The sequence below is a fragment of the Apium graveolens genome, chromosome 7, assembly GCF_009905375.1.
Source record: "Apium graveolens cultivar Ventura chromosome 7, ASM990537v1, whole genome shotgun sequence".
Classification (NCBI taxonomy): Eukaryota; Viridiplantae; Streptophyta; class Magnoliopsida; order Apiales; family Apiaceae; genus Apium; species Apium graveolens.
In genome coordinates this window covers 6300504-6309699 of record NC_133653.1, presented here as the reverse complement: position 1 = coordinate 6309699, position 9196 = coordinate 6300504, and positions in this window count along the sequence as shown.

Here is a 9196-nt window from a genome sequence, read left to right as displayed (position 1 = left end):
TATGATCGGAGGATGGATCCGAGGCCTCGAGAGCGGTACGTGCGAATGTAGCTATTTCCGCATCGGAAAGTTGGCGAGCAAACTGATTTGGATTAGCACGGATCTCCGTAAGCACATTTTTCACGATCGCAAGATATACATTGTCGGGGATGGTTTCACGTTGTCTCAGAGTGGATGAGGATAAGCCGGCTTCATTCCGTATGGAATCTCGGTACCGGGTAGCAAGTGTAGGCAAGAGATCAGTGGCCCGAGCATTGGGGAACCCCACCACATAATTCTTTTTCGGCTTTGTACCTTGGGGGACCTCCAAGGCTTCCATCCACCAAACCCACGGCTCATCCCGATCACCCGTTTGTGTAACCTCCACGGACATGCGCTCGAGAATGGCATCATATCGTTCCTACAAATTCATTTAAAACAATTAACGATGCATTTAAAATCAAATAAAAATACATATAAAATCACATATAAAAATGCATTTAAAATCACATAAATACATATAAAATCACATATTAACGATGTATTTAAAATTACATAAAATGCATATAAAATCAAATATAAAAATGCATTTAAAATTACATAAATACATATAAAATCACATATTAACCCTCATTTAAAATCACATAAAAATGTATATAAAATCACATAAAAATGCATTTAAAATCACATTAAAATACATATAAAATCACATATTAAAGATGCATATAAAATCACATAAAAATGCATTTAAAATCACATTAAAATACATATAAAATCACATATTAAAGGTGCATTTAAAATCACATAAAAAAGCATATAAAATCACATAAAAATGCATTTAAAATCACATTAAATACATATAAAATCACATATTAAAAATGCATTTAAAATTACATAAAAATGCATATAAAATCACATGAAAATACATATAAATTCACTTATTCAATATTCATTTAAAATCACATAAAAATGCATATAAAAACACATAAAAATGCATTTGAAATCAAATGAAAATACATATAAATTCACTTATTAAAGATGTATTTAAAATCACATAAAATGGTCATAAAAGTACATAAAAATTACCGCAATACGCATGGCGGCCGGTGTAATGTAGACGGGTTTTTCCGGATCGGATCCAACTTTCCTATGACATTTATCCCACACCTCGAGTCTCGTCATCTTTTTCTTATTTTTGATCGTCATTACCTTTCAAAATATTAAACAACTTATATTAGCATGTCCTAATGATTAGTTGATCATATTAAATATGGTGAACATGTATGTATGTGTGTGTGATGGAATATAATAATATTACCTCCCGAACTTTATTGAATGATCTTGCACCAGCACTATGCAATCTTTCAACTTGTTATCGGTTGGTGGATCCAACCGATGACCGGTGTAAGTGTCCTTCGTTCTTCTCCCAATACTCCAAAAGGTCCTTCCAAAGAGGAAAGGACCAATAAAGCGGATTTAAAGACAACTTTCTCATGCCCTCCTCCCTTGTTTTTCGCTCCACCCTCTTCTAAAGCTCATTCAAAGTCCTTTTTATCGTCACTTTAATGTGATCTTCCACAATTTTTCGGGCTTTGAACGGCTTTGCCCCTTAAGATGCCTATAATATTTCTAAAATTGCAAAAAAAAAGAAAATGAGGATAAATTCATCATAAAAGCAAGAAATAAATGACAATTACAAACCTCGACTCTTGCATTCAATCAACCTGGATGACGTTCTTCGATATCGGTATAAGTATAACGCCCAAGAGGCTACTTCTCCTGAATCATAGCCAAAAGCATTTTCTTAGCCGTATCATCTTTAATATTATATTTAAACAAAAGAAAATAATAAAAATTAACAATTCACATAACAATATTGAACAATGAACCAAAAATATAAATATATAGGAATAATGCAATTTAAAAACTTTTTAACTTACTGTCCATCGGAGATATCAATGCGATATGGTCTCAATGGCGGTTTCTCTCCATATATGCCACTCGAATGTGATCGAGGTCGCCTTCCTCGCCATTCTCGCTCCTCTGCATTTGTCATATGCCGAGTCGGATCATACGGGTCCGAATCCGAATCCGTCGGCTCATCCCGTAAATGCACGCTACCTTTGCCCTTACCCTTGGCCTTGGCCTTGCCCTTTCCCTTTGTAGTACTAGTGGCTTTGGCCTTGCCCTTTCCCTTGTCCTTCTTCCCCTTATCCTTCTCAACATCCTTTCCCTTCCCTTTCCTCGCCATTGGCAAAACAACGAGGCTAATCATCATCAACGTCAACAACCAAGCAAAAATATCCTAAAATAAATAATAAGAATATATTAGCCAATATGTATTTAAAATCACATTACATCAAAATGTATTTAAAATCACATAACATCAAAATGTATTTAAAATCACTTAGAGATACATATAAATTCACATATTAACGATACATTTAAAATCACATAAAAATGTATAAAAAATTACATAAAATGCATATTAAATCACATTACATATAAAACATATGCTAGTAAATCACATTATATGAAAATGATTTTAAAATCATATAAAAAAGCATTTAAAATCACATAAAATGCATATAAAATACATATAAACGTATACATTTCATAAATTAACGATAAAAATAAACACAACTGATTAGAGCATTGTTTAATTACGCAAATTAAACTATTAAATCAACTTAATCTATTTATATTTAATTACGTAAATAGACCAACAAAAAACCTAAAATTTATACTTATACATATATTCAACAAATTGACAAAACCGACGAATCTTTTACATGCAAAATTTTACATGAAAATTGAAAAATCATATGAACTTCAATTGGAAGTGAAAAAATTCAATTTAAGTGAGAATTATCCATTTCGAGTACTTTAATGTGTTAACGAGAGCAAACCCCTAAAAATTAACCCTAAAAATACATTTATACTTCTAAAAAGAGTAAACAAACCGATGAAACACCCAAAAATTATGATTTAACATATATTAAACAAATTGACATAACCGACGAATCTTTTACATGCAAAACTTTACATAAAAACTGAAAAATAAATGAACTTTGATTTGAAGTGAAACACATCAATTTAAGTGAGAATAATACTTTAACAAACACAAAAAACATATAATTAACTTCGAATCATATATATAAACACAAAAAATATATACACATACACACATATATGCAATCGAGTAAAAAAATAGCTTAATCGTAAGAAAATCTTACATCGAGAGTGAAACCGGATGCAATGAGAGATGATTTGGGGCTCCTTCGTGAATTAAACGCCATTGAATCGAAGTATTTTAGTGAAGTTTTGAGTGTAAGAGAGAGATAAAGAGAAAATAGAGAGATAGAGAAAGAAATAGAGAAAAGAAAAGTGAACCGTTTTTTTAATTTATAACAGACTTAAAACCGACCGCCTGGCTCTTAAAACTGACCACCAGGTCGGTCGGTTTTAACCTTGAACCCTGTGTAGCATGCAAAATGGTGTCATTTTGCTCTAGGTATGGTTTTTAATTTTTCACAAAAAAACCCCCATTTTTTTAGGTGGTCGGTTATGACCCAAAGTGGTCGGTTTTATAGAATTTAATTTTTTAATTATTTTTTTAATTTTAGGGTTTAGGGTTTAGGGGTTAAAAACCCCTAAATAAAAAAAATCTTATAACTGAACCCGAGAAAAACACCCCAACAACACCAATTATTCTGGTGTCTCGAATAGCAGTAGTCCAAGTAATTCAGAAGCTTCAAGTGGAAGTAGTGAGCCAGAAAAATTTTGACTACTCAGTGACATTTATAATGAAACTTAAGAAGTGGAGTTGGAACATGAACTACTCATGTTGGCAGTTGATGAACCAACCAGTTATAGCCAAACTGTGACAAAGAAGGCGTGGAAGATGGCGATGAAAGATGAGATTGATGCAATTAACAAAAATAATACCTGGAAGTTGGTTGAGTTACCACCTGGATAAAAACCAATCGGACTTAAGTGGGTATATAAGCTAAAGAAGAACGCTAGTGGTGAGATAATCAAATATAAGGCCAGACTCTTTGTAAATGGATACGTTCAGAGACAAAGCATAGATTTTGAGGAGGTGTTTGCACCTGTTACGCGTTTTGAGATAGTGAGATTATTGTTACCATTGGAAGCGAAAAATGGCTGGGAGGAGCACCACTTAGATGTGAAGTCAGCTTTTCTTAACGGAGATTTGATGGAGATAATGTATGTCACGCAACCGGAAGGATTTGTCAAAGAATACAGCGAAAATATGGTGTACCAATTGATCAAAACTTTATACGGTTTGATACAGGCGCCACGGGTATGGTATGAAAAATTAAGCAAATGTCTTGAATAGTTGGGCTTCACAAAATGTCCCTATGAACATGCGGTTTATACTAAATATGAAGGAGATGAAGTGCTAATCATTGTGTCTATGTAGATGATTTGTTACTTACAGGAATGAGTGTATGGAATATTCTCAAGTTGAAAAAATAGGTGGGGAAAGAATTGGAGATGTGTGATCTTGGTAAGCTAACTCATTATCTGGGTATTGAGGTAATTCAGAAATCAAGGTATACTGAGTTAAAGAAAACAGCCTATGCTAGAAAGTTACTCGAGAAAATAGGGCTAAATGACTGCAATCCAGCAAAATACCCCATGGAACCTAAACTACAGATCGACAAGGATCAAGAGGGTAATTATGTTGACTCTACTTTATTTAAAAGTTAGGTAGGAGGTCTAAGGTACCTAGTCCATACTCGACCCGATATTGCGTTCTCAGTTGGGATTGTTACCATATTTATGTAGCATCCCACAGTGCTCCACTTGAATGCAGTTAAACGTATTTTAGGTTATGTGAAAGCAACGTTGGAGTGTGATTTGGTTTAGAGGAAGGGAGTTGGAAATTTCATATAATTTGGTTACTCGGACAGTGATATGGCTGGTAATATTGAAGATAGAAGAAGTACAGGAGGCATGGTATTTTATCTAAATGAGAGTTTAATATCATAGGTTTCACAAAAATAGTGATGTGTGGCTTTATCCACGTGTGAAGCTCAGTTCATGGCAGCAACTGTTACAGCTTTACGGGAGAAGTAAGCATATATTGACATAAGTTATCACTTTATTCACGAATGTGTAGAGCGTGGTGAAATTATGATTAAGCATATAAATACGGAGAAACAACATGCAGATACGTTGACAAAGGCCATGTCTACTATGAAATTTCAGAAAATGTGTGCATTATTAGGCATTCAGAATTTGAAAAAAATAGTTTAGATTATCGGGGAATATATTGGAATTAATCTAAACTAGATGTTACTAGTTGATGTGCCACATAATACCCAAAAGAATAAGCCATTGTCCGTTCTCAGAGTTTGTAGAAGAAGTTTTGAATAAGTGGGAGTTGTAGTTTTATTAGGAAGTAGTTGTTATTATTTCGGTGTTCCAGTAGCAGTAATTTTGCTTTCCTTTATCTGTTTGTATTGTATCTTTTAATGTTTTCTTTATACATGTTTATCAGCTAATAATACAAGTGAGTTTATCTCCCTGTTCTGGTGTCTTTCATTTTAGCAAAGTATACTTGTTGCCTATTATTAAGTTGCAGGTTTAAGATTTTATTAAATACAAAAACTTTTCCTCTGAATGATTTCAATAATGCTCGTGCATTAAAGCTCTTACAAGATACATAGCCCATGTCATCCATAGCCCTGTTTACATTTTACAATTTAGTAAAGTAGGTTCCATTTATATTTTGTTATGAATTTTTTTTTACTTAATACAGAAAGTTAATTAATTTTGCATGGAGTGAATTAATTAATTCTCAAACTGTTAATTTTGAGAGATCTTTAGTATTTTCAAAATAAGAAATTTTAGTCACATACCTGTCTGAAAGAGTTATTATAATGCTAATTATCATATGGGTCATTTAGTGTGTTCTAATAAATCAAATGAGTTACGGTGAAAATTTATCTCAATTAAATAACTTAAAGAAAATGTATATGATATCATTAAAATTTTTCAAAGTCAACGCTAAAATAAATCTTTCTCATTAAGGTGACTGACGTGTTATCTACGTGCATGTTTCGGCTATATCGATGATTATAATCATTAAAAACCATTTTTGGGAAATAAATAATCCAAAAAAATCAAATGGAAATTATATATATATATATATATATGCTAAAGTTCAGGAGAGAACCACCTTAAAACAGAACCCAAATAACTTAATTGAAATTAAGTGTAAATGTTTAATTATATATACTAGTATAGTCTAAAATGGACATCAATAAGTCACACCTAACCATGAGACATCTTTTCCAGCCAATTTTTTTAAAATTATTTAACAGAATGAATCAGGTCTTGTCATGAGTGGTTTAATATAGACAAAAAAATTATGGATGACTTAATTAACATGTTGGAGCATAATAATGACCTATATGATAATTAATTTGTTACTAAAAGTTTCTCCACGACTCTATAACTTCTAAAATTCTCCATCAAGTAATTTTTTTAATTTAATTGACTATGACATCAACCTACTCCCATATTCTTTAAAACCTTCATTACTTTTCATCCACATCATCTTAAACTCCCTCTTTACATTGAGAATTTGTATAAGTTTGGTTTATTTGTTTCCTTCGAACTCCTTAATGATGTCACGTGCTTCTTTAGTAGATTCACAACCTATCTATAATTGTTGTGATAATAACCTCTAAATGGGTACATGAAAGTAACTTTGGCTTCGTGCTATTCCTTCTTCGTGTTTCTTGATTTGGATTAGTGAATGATTTTCAAAAAGAGGAGTTGAATTGATATCATTCTCAATAACTTTCCAGTACAAATTCTTTTGACTTAAATATTATTTGATGTTAGTGGATATGAAAAGTGTATTTGTATAAAAATCTCACATGCTCTAGATCACACATGTTTGGTAGATATGTTGGACAAATTAGTATAAAAAGACAGCATTTTGCAAGTAATAGCGTTTCATTTTCATTACATATAACTCAAATAAACTAGTCAATTTATAAGTTTTCCAATACTATTAATTAGTGGGTAAATACATAATTAACTCCATAATACCACTAACTCGCCCACTACATATGCCTTCTAAATGATCCTAAAATAATAGTTTTCTTTATAATTATTCTGCCACTAAACATCTAATGATAAAAAATAACTAAATAAATTATATTTAAATGGAATAATTAATTCATAGGTCGTTAAAATATAGGTTATTTTTTTAAGGTCCTCGACCAAAAAAACAAATGTTGGCGAACTTTAACTTTTCAGAAATTTGATTACAGTCTTTCCGACAGAATTTGACTAAGGTCCGTTAATCAATTAGGGTTCTTCAACTTCTCAAATTTGGGGTTTTTTCCTTATCCAATGATGAAATTGAGGATTTAAGAAGTTTCGGGAGTTCAAACGGAAAATATCTATCTAGGTTTTAATGGTGTAGAATGGCCTGAATGGTGGCTGAAAACCATGGTGGGCGGTGACAAAACTACCAATTTCAGGCCATCCTCCACAATTGAAACTGATAGATTTACAAATGTTATTCAAGGAAACAAACTAATGAGATTTCTGAATAAAGCAAACAACTGGGATAAAAACTTAATGAAATGCAGTTACACAGACTTATTATATCTAAACACCTACAGACTCCTATTTTTCCTCCACGATCATCTAACTGGTACTAAAATGCAACTACTACTGACTATTTCTGCTGCAATGTTCACTAAAAGACACGTTGGATTATTCACAAATAAATAAACTAAACATGTTTAGATTAAATTCCTAACAGAAACTACATGAATCTTTTCAGTTGACCTTCCAAAACTTTTGACTCCCTTAAATTCATCAACTAATCAAAAAATCTCATATTAAAGAAGTTAAAGAACCCTAATTGACTAACAAACGTTAGTTAAAATTAAAGGAAAGGATGTAAATAAGATTGTTGAAATGTTTAGGTATCATAATATATTAAAAAATAGATCATGTACCTAGACAATAAAAACATATAATCGAGAAATTTTTGAAATTATTTTCCCTATTTGAAACATAGTACATAATATCTAACCGTGTCATTTTACATCACAAAAGGAATATATATATTTACAACTTGCCTGAATATATTTGGTATATATGTTTTAAGGATTTTCCCTGTAAAAATAATTTTTCTTCATAATTTTTACTATTGTTTGAGATAAAAATGTTTTTGTTGCTAACATAATATGTGGTGAGCTAGTAGAAACTGAATTTAGCCGCTAGAAATTGAATTACAGCTATTTGTCCACGGCCCAAATAGTTAAATAAACAGGTATTTTTATATTGAAATAAAGATAAGGACTAGTTCATTAGCTATTAAGTGTAGATAAGCTAACTAAGGGAATTTTACAAAAATATATTTTTTTGTAAAATTATTTGTTATTTTACCAACTAAAAGATTTGCTAAAATATTATTTTACTCTGAAAATATTTGCAAAACTGGGATGTTGCATAATAGGTTAAAATTTAGTTTAAATTGTATAACTATTTTAGTTTATATTTAGAATTGCATTTTTTATTGTAGCAAATATGGCTGCAATTTACAGAATGTATTTTTGTATTTCAGCACTGCATTTCTTCTTAGCTGCTTTTGGATGCATCTCTTAATTTTGTAGTTTGTTAGAAGTATTTTTGCATTTGCTATGCATATCATAATTTTGTAGTTTGTTAGAAATATTACTGATCACCAAGATAATTACTTCCTAAAATTTTATCTGGTATTGAGAATTTTTAAGAATTAAATTGAACTTAATAGCCCCCACCCTTCCTGAATAAAGGACTGGACATTCAAACTGATGATTCTTATGGTTAAATTTGTGATGTGTGGGAACATTACTTATTAGCTACTACTTCTAGAACTAGTCCAATTGCAAAAAGTATGGCTTGAAAAAACAATTCCAACATGAAATAAAGAGCAGTAGTACTGTTCTGTCATTTATCCTCTTTATTTTGGTATCATTTAGTTCTAAATAACACTTAAGCTAAAAAAATAAGACTGTTGAAGAATTGGATTGTGGGGTCACGTTGAGATTTAAAACCTACTGACCATATATTGTAATTTATTATAATATTCTACTAGATATAGTAAGAAATAACTCTTTTAAAATGACATCATTTCATACTTTAAAAATGCAGACTTACAACGTGGATTGTGTGA